Source organism: Mycteria americana, chromosome 2, assembly GCF_035582795.1.
Source record: "Mycteria americana isolate JAX WOST 10 ecotype Jacksonville Zoo and Gardens chromosome 2, USCA_MyAme_1.0, whole genome shotgun sequence".
Lineage (NCBI taxonomy): Eukaryota > Metazoa > Chordata > Aves > Ciconiiformes > Ciconiidae > Mycteria > Mycteria americana.
The window spans coordinates 61751200-61764542 of NC_134366.1; positions in this window are offsets into that span (position 1 = coordinate 61751200).

The window sequence follows — 13343 nt, forward strand, 5'->3', positions numbered from 1 at the left end:
GGGGCAACACGCTGTATGACTCTCTCCTAGTGCCCGGCAGTGAAATTGGAAATGTCCAGAGATTGCGCCCACAGGAAAGCTGCCAGCACTGAAAGCTGTAGCTGGTTTTCACTGTCCCTTGGAACTGCATTCGCTGCCACACAGACATTCGCGCCCTACTAAAGCTTTGCTAGGTAATGGGGCAACACACTGTATGACTCTCTGACAGAGCCCGGCTGCCAAATTGGAAACGTCCAGAGATTGCGCCCACAGGAAAGCTGCCAGCACTGAAAGCTGTAGCTGGTTTTCACTGTCCCTTGGAACTGCATTCGCTGCCACACAGACATTCGCGCTCTACTAAAGCTTTGCTAGGTAATGGGGCAACACGCTGTATGACTCTCTGACAGAGCCCGGCTGCCAAATTGGAAACGTCCAGAGATTGCGCCCACAGGAAAGCTGCCAGCACTGAAAGCTGTAGCTGGTTTTCACTGTCCCTTGGAACTGCATTCGCTGCCACACAGACATTCGCGCTCTACTAAAGCTTTGCTAGGTAATGGGGCAACACGCTGTATGACTCTCTGACAGAGCCCGGCTGCCAAATTGGAAACGTCCAGACATTGCGCCCACAGGAAAGCAGCCAGCACTGAAAGCTGTAGCTGGTTTTCACTGTCCCTTGGAACTGCATTCACTGCCACACAGACATTTGCGCTCTACAAAAGCTTTGCTAGGTAATGGGGCAACACGCTGTATGACTCTCTCCCAGTGCCCGGCAGTGAAATTGGAAACGTCCAGAGATTGCGCCCACAGGAAAGCTGCCAGCACTGAAAGCTGTAGCTGGTTTTCACTCTCCCTTGGAACTGCATTCGCTGCCACACAGACATTCGCGCTCTACAAAAGCTTTGCTAGGTAATGGGGCAACACTCTGTATCTCTCTCTGGCAGAGCCCGGCATTGAAATCGGAAACGTCCAGAGCTTGCGCCCACAGGAAAGCTGCCAGCACTGGAAGCTGTAGCTGGTTTTCACTGTCCCTTGGAACTGCATTCGCTGCCACACAGACATTCGCGCCCTACTAAAGCTTTGCTAGGAAATGGGGCAACACTCTCTATGTCTCTCTCCCAGTGCCCGGCAGTGAAAATGGAAACGTCCAGAGATTGCGCCCACAGGAAAGCTGCCAGCACTGAAAGCTGTAGCTGGTTTTCACTGTCCCTTGGAACTGCTTTCGCTGCCACACAGACATTCGCGCTCTACAAAAGCTTTGCTAGGTAATGGGGCAACACTCTGTATCTCTCTCTGGCAGAGCCCGGCTGCCAAATTGGAAACGTCCAGAGATTGCGCCCACAGGAAAGCTGCCAGCACTGAAACCTGTAGCTGGTTTTCACTGTCCCTTGGAACTGCATTCGCTGCCACACAGACATTCGCGCTCTACTAAAGCTTTGCTAGGTAATGGGGCAACACTCTTTTTGACTCTCTCCCAGTACCAGGCAGTGAAATTGGAAACGTCCAGAGATTGCGCCCAAAGGAAAGCTGCCTGCACTGAAAGCTGTAGCTGGTTTTCACTCTCCCTTGGAACTGCATTCGCTGCCACACAGACATTTGCGCTCTACAAAAGCTTTGCTAGGTAATGGGGCAAAACGCTGTATGACTCTCTCCCAGTGCCCGGCAGTGAAATTGGAAACGTCCAGAGATTGCGCCCACAGGAAAGCTGCCAGCACTGAAAGCTGTAGCTGGTTTTCACTGTCCCTTGGAACTGCATTCGCTGCCACACAGACATTCGCGCTCTACAAAAGCTTTGCTAGGTAATGGGGCAACACTCTGTTTGACTCTCTCCCAGTGCCTGGCAGTGAAATTGGAAACGTCCAGAGCTTGCGCCCACAGGAAAGCTGCCAGCACTGAAAGCTGTAGCTGATTTTCACTGTCCCTTGGAACTGCTTTCGCTGCCACACAGACATTCGCGCTCTACAAAAGCTTTGCTAGGTAATGGGGCAACACGCTGTATGACTCTCTGACAGAGCCCGGCTGCCAAATTGGAAACGTCCAGAGATTGCGCCCACAGGAAAGCTGCCAGCACTGAAAGCTGTAGCTGGTTTTCACTGTCCCTTGGAACTGCATTCGCTGCCACACAGACATTCGCGCTCTACTAAAGCTTTGCTAGGTAATGGGGCAACACTCTGTTTGACTCTCTCCCAGTGCCAGGCAGTGAAATTGGAAACGTCCAGAGATTGCGCCCAAAGGAAAGCTGCCTGCACTGAAAGCTGTAGCTGGTTTTCACTCTCCCTTGGAACTGCATTCGCTGCCACACAGACATTTGCGCTCTACAAAAGCTTTGCTAGGTAATGGGGCAACACGCTGTATGACTCTCTCCCAGTGCCCGGCAGTGAAATTGGAAACGTCCAGAGATTGCGCCCACAGGAAAGCTGCCAGCACTGAAAGCTGTAGCTGGTTTTCACTCTCCCTTGGAACTGCATTCGCTGCCACACAGACATTCGCGCTCTACAAAAGCTTTGCTAGGTAATGGGGCAACACTCTGTATCTCTCTCTGGCAGAGCCCGGCATTGAAATTGGAAACGTCCAGAGCTTGCGCCCACAGGAAAGCTGCCAGCACTGGAAGCTGTAGCTGGTTTTCACTGTCCCTTGGAACTGCATTCGCTGCCACACAGACATTCGCGCCCTACTAAAGCTTTGCTAGGAAATGGGGCAACACTCTCTATGTCTCTCTCCCAGTGCCCGGCAGTGAAAATGGAAACGTCCAGAGATTGCGCCCACAGGAAAGCTGCCAGCACTGAAAGCTGTAGCTGGTTTTCACTGTCCCTTGGAACTGCTTTCGCTGCCACACAGACATTCGCGCTCTACAAAAGCTTTGCTAGGTAATGGGGCAACACGCTGTATGACTCTCTGACAGAGCCCGGCTGCCAAATTGGAAACGTCCAGAGATTGCGCCCACAGGAAAGCTGCCAGCACTGAAAGCTGTAGCTGGTTTTCACTGTCCCTTGGAACTGCATTCGCTGCCACACAGACATTCGCGCTCTACTAAAGCTTTGCTAGGTAATGGGGCAACACTCTGTTTGACTCTCTCCCAGTGCCAGGCAGTGAAATTGGAAACGTCCAGAGATTGCGCCCACAGGAAAGCTGCCAGCACTGAAAGCTGTAGCTGGTTTTCACTCTCCCTTGGAACTGCATTCGCTGCCACACAGACATTCGCGCTCTACAAAAGCTTTGCTAGGTAATGGGGCAACACGCTGTATGACTCTCTCCCAGTGCCCCGCAGTGAAATTGGAAACGTCCAGAGATTGCGCCCACAGGAAAGCTGTCAGTACTGAAAGCTGTAGCTGGTTTTCAGTGTCCCTTGGAACTGCATTCGCTGCCACACAGACATTCGCGCTCTACAAAAGCTTTACTAGGTAATGCGGCAACACTCTGTATCTCTCTCTGGCAGAGCCCGGCTGCCAAATTGGAAACGTCCAGAGCTTGCGCCCACAGGAAAGCTGCCAGCACTGGAAGCTGTAGCTGGTTTTCACTGTCCCTTGGAACTGCATTCGCTGCCACACAGACATTCGCGCCCTACTAAAGCTTTGCTAGGAAATGGGGCAACACTCTCTATGTCTCTCTCCCAGTGCCCGGCAGTGAAAATGGAAACGTCCAGAGATTGCGCCCACAGGAAAGCTGCCAGCACTGAAAGCTGTAGCTGGTTTTCACTGTCCCTTGGAACTGCTTTCGCTGCCACACAGACATTCGCGCTCTACAAAAGCTTTGCTAGGTAATGGGGCAACACTCTGTATCTCTCTCTGGCAGAGCCCGGCTGCCAAATTGGAAACGTCCAGAGATTGCGCCCACAGGAAAGCTGCCAGCACTGAAAGCTGTAGCTGGTTTTCACTGTCCCTTGGAACTGCATTCGCTGCCACACAGACATTCGCGCTCTACTAAAGCTTTGCTAGGTAATGGGGCAACACTCTTTTTGACTCTCTCCCAGTGCCAGGCAGTGAAATTGGAAACGTCCAGAGATTGCGCCCAAAGGAAAGCTGCCTGCACTGAAAGCTGTAGCTGGTTTTCACTCTCCCTTGGAACTGCATTCGCTGCCACACAGACATTTGCGCTCTACAAAAGCTTTGCTAGGTAATGGGGCAAAACGCTGTATGACTCTCTCCCAGTGCCCGGCAGTGAAATTGGAAACGTCCAGAGATTGCGCCCACAGGAAAGCTGCCAGCACTGAAAGCTGTAGCTGGTTTTCACTGTCCCTTGGAACTGCATTCGCTGCCACACAGACATTCGCGCTCTACAAAAGCTTTGCTAGGTAATGGGGCAACACTCTGTTTGACTCTCTCCCAGTGCCTGGCAGTGAAATTGGAAACGTCCAGAGATTGCGCCCACAGGAAAGCTGCCAGCACTGAAAGCTGTAGCTGGTTTTCACTGTCCCTTGGAACTGCATTCGCTGCCACACAGACATTCGCGCTCTACAAAAGAATTGCTAGGTAATGGGGCAACACTCTGTATCTCTCTCTGACAGAGCCCGGCATTGAAATTGGAAACGTCCAGAGATTGCGCCCACAGGAAAGCTGCCAGCACTGAAAGCTGTAGCTGATTTTCACTGTCCCTTGGAACTGCATTCGCTGCCACACAGACATTCGCGCTCTACAAAAGATTTGCTAGGGAATGGGGCAACACTCTGTATTTCTCTCTCGCAGAGCCCGGCAGTGAAATTGGAAACGTCCAGAGACTGCGCCCACAGGAAAGCTGCCAGCACTGAAAGCTGTAGCTGGTTTTCACTGTCCCTTGGAACTGCATTCGCTGCCACACAGACATTTGCGCTCTACAAAAGCTTTGCTAGGTAATGGGGCAACACGCTGTATGACTCTCTCCCAGTGCCCGGCAGTGAAATTGGAAACGTCCAGAGATTGCGCCCACAGGAAAGCTGCCAGCACTGAAAGCTGTAGCTGGTTTTCACTGTCCCTTGGAACTGCATTCGCTGCCACACAGACATTCGCGCTCTACAAAAGCTTTGCTAGGTAATGGGGCAACACTCTGTATCTCTCTCTGACAGAGCCCGGCTGCCAAATTGGAAACGTCCAGAGATTGCGCCCACAGGAAAGCTGCCAGCACTGAAAGCTGTAGCTGGTTTTCACTCTCCCTTGGAACTGCATTCGCTGCCACACAGACATTCGCGCTCTACAAAAGCTTTGCTAGGTAATGGGGCAACACTCTGTTTGACTCTCTCCCAGTGCCAGGCAGTGAAAATGGAAACGTCCAGAGATTGCGCCCACAGGAAAGCTGCCAGTACTGAAAGCTGTAGCTGGTTTTCACTCTCCCTTGGAACTGCATTCGCTGCCACACAGACATTTGCGCTCTACTAAAGCTTTTCTAGGTAATGGGGCAACACGCTGTATGACTCTCTCCCAGTGCCAGGCAGAGAAATTGGAACCGTCCAGATATTGCGCCCACAGGAAAGCTGTCAGCACTGAAAGCTGTAGCTGGTTTTCACTCTCCCTTGGAACTGCATTCGCTGCCACACAGACATTCGCGCCCTACTAAAGCTTTGCTAGGTAATGGGGCAACACACTGTATGACTCTCTGACAGAGCCCGGCTGCCAAATTGGAAACGTCCAGAGATTGCGCCCACAGGAAAGCTGCCAGCACTGAAAGCTGTAGCTGGTTTTCACTGTCCCTTGGAACTGCATTCGCTGCCACACAGACATTCGCGCTCTACTAAAGCTTTGCTAGGTAATGGGGCAACACGCTGTATGACTCTCTGACAGAGCCCGGCTGCCAAATTGGAAACGTCCAGAGATTGCGCCCACAGGAAAGCTGCCAGCACTGAAAGCTGTAGCTGGTTTTCACTGTCCCTTGGAACTGCATTCGCTGCCACACAGACATTCGCGCTCTACTAAAGCTTTGCTAGGTAATGGGGCAACACGCTGTATGACTCTCTCCCAGTGCCCGGCAGTGAAATTGGAAACGTCCAGAGATTGCGCCCACAGGAAAGCTGCCAGCACTGAAAGCTGTAGCTGGTTTTCACTCTCCCTTGGAACTGCATTCGCTGCCACACAGACATTCGCGCTCTACAAAAGCTTTGCTAGGTAATGGGGCAACACTCTGTATCTCTCTCTGGCAGAGCCCGGCATTGAAATCGGAAACGTCCAGAGCTTGCGCCCACAGGAAAGCTGCCAGCACTGGAAGCTGTAGCTGGTTTTCACTGTCCCTTGGAACTGCATTCGCTGCCACACAGACATTCGCGCCCTACTAAAGCTTTGCTAGGAAATGGGGCAACACTCTCTATGTCTCTCTCCCAGTGCCCGGCAGTGAAAATGGAAACGTCCAGAGATTGCGCCCACAGGAAAGCTGCCAGCACTGAAAGCTGTAGCTGGTTTTCACTGTCCCTTGGAACTGCTTTCGCTGCCACACAGACATTCGCGCTCTACAAAAGCTTTGCTAGGTAATGGGGCAACACTCTGTATCTCTCTCTGGCAGAGCCCGGCTGCCAAATTGGAAACGTCCAGAGATTGCGCCCACAGGAAAGCTGCCAGCACTGAAAGCTGTAGCTGGTTTTCACTGTCCCTTGGAACTGCATTCGCTGCCACACAGACATTCGCGCTCTACTAAAGCTTTGCTAGGTAATGGGGCAACACTCTTTTTGACTCTCTCCCAGTGCCAGGCAGTGAAATTGGAAACGTCCAGAGATTGCGCCCAAAGGAAAGCTGCCTGCACTGAAAGCTGTAGCTGGTTTTCACTCTCCCTTGGAACTGCATTCGCTGCCACACAGACATTCGCGCTCTACAAAAGCTTTGCTAGGTAATGGGGCAAAACGCTGTATGACTCTCTCCCAGTGCCCGGCAGTGAAATTGGAAACGTCCAGAGATTGCGCCCACAGGAAAGCTGCCAGCACTGAAAGCTGTAGCTGGTTTTCACTGTCCCTTGGAACTGCATTCGCTGCCACACAGACATTCGCGCTCTACAAAAGCTTTGCTAGGTAATGGGGCAACACTCTGTTTGACTCTCTCCCAGTGCCTGGCAGTGAAATTGGAAACGTCCAGAGCTTGCGCCCACAGGAAAGCTGCCAGCACTGAAAGCTGTAGCTGATTTTCACTGTCCCTTGGAACTGCATTCGCTGCCACACAGACATTCGCGCTCTACAAAAGAATTGCTAGGTAATGGGGCAACACTCTGTATCTCTCTCTGACAGAGCCCGGCATTGAAATTGGAAACGTCCAGAGATTGCGCCCACAGGAAAGCTGCCAGCACTGAAAGCTGTAGCTGATTTTCACTGTCCCTTGGAACTGCATTCGCTGCCACACAGACATTCGCGCTCTACAAAAGATTTGCTAGGGAATGGGGCAACACTCTGTATTTCTCTCTGGCAGAGCCCGGCAGTGAAATTAGAAACGTCCAGAGACTGCGCCCACAGGAAAGCTGCCAGCACTGAAAGCTGTAGCTGGTTTTCACTGTCCCTTGGAACTGCATTCGCTGCCACACAGACATTCGCGCTCTACAAAAGCTTTGCTAGGTAATGGGGCAACACGCTGTATGACTCTCTCCCAGTGCCAGGCAGTGAAATTGGAAACGTCCAGAGCTTGCGCCCACAGGAAAGCTGCCAGCACTGAAAGCTGTAGCTGGTTTTCACTGTCGCTTGGACCTGCATTCGCTGCCACACAGACATTCGCGCTCTACAAAAGCTTTGCTAGGTAATGGGGCAACACTCTGTATCTCTCTCTGACAGAGCCCGGCTGCCAAATTGGAAACGTCCAGAGCTTGCGCCCACAGGAAAGCTGCCAGCACTGAAAGCTGTAGCTGGTTTTCACTCTCCCTTGGAACTGCATTCGCTGCCACACAGACATTCGCGCTCTACAAAAGCTTTGCTAGGTAATGGGGCAACACTCTGTTTGACTCTCTCCCAGTGCCAGGCAGTGAAAATGGAAACGTCCAGAGATTGCGCCCACAGGAAAGCTGCCAGCACTGAAAGCTGTAGCTGGTTTTCACTCTCCCTTGGAACTGCATTCGCTGCCACACAGACATTCGCGCTCTACAAAAGCTTTACTAGGTAATGGGGCAACACTCTGTTTGACTCTCTCCCAGTGCCAGGCAGTGAAATTGGAAACGTCCAGAGATTGCGCCCACAGGAAAGCTGCCAGCACTGAAAGCTGTAGCTGATTTTCACTGTCCCTTGGAACTGCATTCGCTGCCACACAGACATTCGCGCTCTACAAAAGATTTGCTAGGGAATGGGGCAACACTCTGTATTTCTCTCTCGCAGAGCCCGGCAGTGAAATTGGAAACGTCCAGAGACTGCGCCCACAGGAAAGCTGCCAGCACTGAAAGCTGTAGCTGGTTTTCACTGTCCCTTGGAACTGCATTCGCTGCCACACAGACATTTGCGCTCTACAAAAGCTTTGCTAGGTAATGGGGCAACACGCTGTATGACTCTCTCCCAGTGCCCGGCAGTGAAATTGGAAACGTCCAGAGATTGCGCCCACAGGAAAGCTGCCAGCACTGAAAGCTGTAGCTGGTTTTCACTGTCCCTTGGAACTGCATTCGCTGCCACACAGACATTCGCGCTCTACAAAAGCTTTGCTAGGTAATGGGGCAACACTCTGTATCTCTCTCTGACAGAGCCCGGCTGCCAAATTGGAAACGTCCAGAGATTGCGCCCACAGGAAAGCTGCCAGCACTGAAAGCTGTAGCTGGTTTTCACTCTCCCTTGGAACTGCATTCGCTGCCACACAGACATTCGCGCTCTACAAAAGCTTTGCTAGGTAATGGGGCAACACTCTGTTTGACTCTCTCCCAGTGCCAGGCAGTGAAAATGGAAACGTCCAGAGATTGCGCCCACAGGAAAGCTGCCAGTACTGAAAGCTGTAGCTGGTTTTCACTCTCCCTTGGAACTGCATTCGCTGCCACACAGACATTTGCGCTCTACTAAAGCTTTTCTAGGTAATGGGGCAACACGCTGTATGACTCTCTCCCAGTGCCAGGCAGAGAAATTGGAACCGTCCAGATATTGCGCCCACAGGAAAGCTGTCAGCACTGAAAGCTGTAGCTGGTTTTCACTCTCCCTTGGAACTGCATTCGCTGCCACACAGACATTCGCGCTCTACTAAAGCTTTACTAGGTAATGGGGCAACACTCTGTTTGACTCTCTCCCAGTGCCAGGCAGTGAAATTGGAAACGTTCAGAGATTGCGCCCACAGGAAAGCTGCCAGCACTGGAAGCTGTAGCTGGTTTTCACTCTCCCTTGGAACTGCATTCGCTGCCACACACAGACATTTGCGCTCTACAAAAGCTTTGCTAGGTAATGGGGCAACACGCTGTATGACTCTCTCCTAGTGCCCGGCAGTGAAATTGGAAATGTCCAGAGATTGCGCCCACAGGAAAGCTGCCAGCACTGAAAGCTGTAGCTGGTTTTCACTGTCCCTTGGAACTGCATTCGCTGCCACACAGACATTCGCGCCCTACTAAAGCTTTGCTAGGTAATGGGGCAACACACTGTATGACTCTCTGACAGAGCCCGGCTGCCAAATTGGAAACGTCCAGAGATTGCGCCCACAGGAAAGCTGCCAGCACTGAAAGCTGTAGCTGGTTTTCACTGTCCCTTGGAACTGCATTCGCTGCCACACAGACATTCGCGCTCTACTAAAGCTTTGCTAGGTAATGGGGCAACACGCTGTATGACTCTCTGACAGAGCCCGGCTGCCAAATTGGAAACGTCCAGAGATTGCGCCCACAGGAAAGCTGCCAGCACTGAAAGCTGTAGCTGGTTTTCACTGTCCCTTGGAACTGCATTCGCTGCCACACAGACATTCGCGCTCTACTAAAGCTTTGCTAGGTAATGGGGCAACACGCTGTATGACTCTCTGACAGAGCCCGGCTGCCAAATTGGAAACGTCCAGACATTGCGCCCACAGGAAAGCAGCCAGCACTGAAAGCTGTAGCTGGTTTTCACTGTCCCTTGGAACTGCATTCACTGCCACACAGACATTTGCGCTCTACAAAAGCTTTGCTAGGTAATGGGGCAACACGCTGTATGACTCTCTCCCAGTGCCCGGCAGTGAAATTGGAAACGTCCAGAGATTGCGCCCACAGGAAAGCTGCCAGCACTGAAAGCTGTAGCTGGTTTTCACTCTCCCTTGGAACTGCATTCGCTGCCACACAGACATTCGCGCTCTACAAAAGCTTTGCTAGGTAATGGGGCAACACTCTGTATCTCTCTCTGGCAGAGCCCGGCATTGAAATCGGAAACGTCCAGAGCTTGCGCCCACAGGAAAGCTGCCAGCACTGGAAGCTGTAGCTGGTTTTCACTGTCCCTTGGAACTGCATTCGCTGCCACACAGACATTCGCGCCCTACTAAAGCTTTGCTAGGAAATGGGGCAACACTCTCTATGTCTCTCTCCCAGTGCCCGGCAGTGAAAATGGAAACGTCCAGAGATTGCGCCCACAGGAAAGCTGCCAGCACTGAAAGCTGTAGCTGGTTTTCACTGTCCCTTGGAACTGCTTTCGCTGCCACACAGACATTCGCGCTCTACAAAAGCTTTGCTAGGTAATGGGGCAACACTCTGTATCTCTCTCTGGCAGAGCCCGGCTGCCAAATTGGAAACGTCCAGAGATTGCGCCCACAGGAAAGCTGCCAGCACTGAAACCTGTAGCTGGTTTTCACTGTCCCTTGGAACTGCATTCGCTGCCACACAGACATTCGCGCTCTACTAAAGCTTTGCTAGGTAATGGGGCAACACTCTTTTTGACTCTCTCCCAGTACCAGGCAGTGAAATTGGAAACGTCCAGAGATTGCGCCCAAAGGAAAGCTGCCTGCACTGAAAGCTGTAGCTGGTTTTCACTCTCCCTTGGAACTGCATTCGCTGCCACACAGACATTTGCGCTCTACAAAAGCTTTGCTAGGTAATGGGGCAAAACGCTGTATGACTCTCTCCCAGTGCCCGGCAGTGAAATTGGAAACGTCCAGAGATTGCGCCCACAGGAAAGCTGCCAGCACTGAAAGCTGTAGCTGGTTTTCACTGTCCCTTGGAACTGCATTCGCTGCCACACAGACATTCGCGCTCTACAAAAGCTTTGCTAGGTAATGGGGCAACACTCTGTTTGACTCTCTCCCAGTGCCTGGCAGTGAAATTGGAAACGTCCAGAGCTTGCGCCCACAGGAAAGCTGCCAGCACTGAAAGCTGTAGCTGATTTTCACTGTCCCTTGGAACTGCTTTCGCTGCCACACAGACATTCGCGCTCTACAAAAGCTTTGCTAGGTAATGGGGCAACACGCTGTATGACTCTCTGACAGAGCCCGGCTGCCAAATTGGAAACGTCCAGAGATTGCGCCCACAGGAAAGCTGCCAGCACTGAAAGCTGTAGCTGGTTTTCACTGTCCCTTGGAACTGCATTCGCTGCCACACAGACATTCGCGCTCTACTAAAGCTTTGCTAGGTAATGGGGCAACACTCTGTTTGACTCTCTCCCAGTGCCAGGCAGTGAAATTGGAAACGTCCAGAGATTGCGCCCAAAGGAAAGCTGCCTGCACTGAAAGCTGTAGCTGGTTTTCACTCTCCCTTGGAACTGCATTCGCTGCCACACAGACATTTGCGCTCTACAAAAGCTTTGCTAGGTAATGGGGCAACACGCTGTATGACTCTCTCCCAGTGCCCGGCAGTGAAATTGGAAACGTCCAGAGATTGCGCCCACAGGAAAGCTGCCAGCACTGAAAGCTGTAGCTGGTTTTCACTCTCCCTTGGAACTGCATTCGCTGCCACACAGACATTCGCGCTCTACAAAAGCTTTGCTAGGTAATGGGGCAACACTCTGTATCTCTCTCTGGCAGAGCCCGGCATTGAAATTGGAAACGTCCAGAGCTTGCGCCCACAGGAAAGCTGCCAGCACTGGAAGCTGTAGCTGGTTTTCACTGTCCCTTGGAACTGCATTCGCTGCCACACAGACATTCGCGCCCTACTAAAGCTTTGCTAGGAAATGGGGCAACACTCTCTATGTCTCTCTCCCAGTGCCCGGCAGTGAAAATGGAAACGTCCAGAGATTGCGCCCACAGGAAAGCTGCCAGCACTGAAAGCTGTAGCTGGTTTTCACTGTCCCTTGGAACTGCTTTCGCTGCCACACAGACATTCGCGCTCTACAAAAGCTTTGCTAGGTAATGGGGCAACACGCTGTATGACTCTCTGACAGAGCCCGGCTGCCAAATTGGAAACGTCCAGAGATTGCGCCCACAGGAAAGCTGCCAGCACTGAAAGCTGTAGCTGGTTTTCACTGTCCCTTGGAACTGCTTTCGCTGCCACACAGACATTCGCGCTCTACAAAAGCTTTGCTAGGTAATGGGGCAACACTCTGTATCTCTCTCTGGCAGAGCCCGGCTGCCAAATTGGAAACGTCCAGAGATTGCGCCCACAGGAAAGCTGCCAGCACTGAAAGCTGTAGCTGGTTTTCACTGTCCCTTGGAACTGCATTCGCTGCCACACAGACATTCGCGCTCTACTAAAGCTTTGCTAGGTAATGGGGCAACACTCTTTTTGACTCTCTCCCAGTGCCAGGCAGTGAAATTGGAAACGTCCAGAGATTGCGCCCAAAGGAAAGCTGCCTGCACTGAAAGCTGTAGCTGGTTTTCACTCTCCCTTGGAACTGCATTCGCTGCCACACAGACATTTGCGCTCTACAAAAGCTTTGCTAGGTAATGGGGCAAAACGCTGTATGACTCTCTCCCAGTGCCCGGCAGTGAAATTGGAAACGTCCAGAGATTGCGCCCACAGGAAAGCTGCCAGCACTGAAAGCTGTAGCTGGTTTTCACTGTCCCTTGGAACTGCATTCGCTGCCACACAGACATTCGCGCTCTACAAAAGCTTTGCTAGGTAATGGGGCAACACTCTGTTTGACTCTCTCCCAGTGCCTGGCAGTGAAATTGGAAACGTCCAGAGATTGCGCCCACAGGAAAGCTGCCAGCACTGGAAGCTGTAGCTGGTTTTCACTGTCCCTTGGAACTGCATTCGCTGCCACACAGACATTCGCGCCCTACTAAAGCTTTGCTAGGAAATGGGGCAACACTCTCTATGTCTCTCTCCCAGTGCCCGGCAGTGAAAATGGAAACGTCCAGAGATTGCGCCCACAGGAAAGCTGCCAGCACTGAAAGCTGTAGCTGGTTTTCACTGTCCCTTGGAACTGCTTTCGCTGCCACACAGACATTCGCGCTCTACAAAAGCTTTGCTAGGTAATGGGGCAACACTCTGTATCTCTCTCTGGCAGAGCCCGGCTGCCAAATTGGAAACGTCCAGAGATTGCGCCCACAGGAAAGCTGCCAGCACTGAAACCTGTAGCTGGTTTTCACTGTCCCTTGGAACTGCATTCGCTGCCACACAGACATTCGCGCTCTACTAAAGCTTTG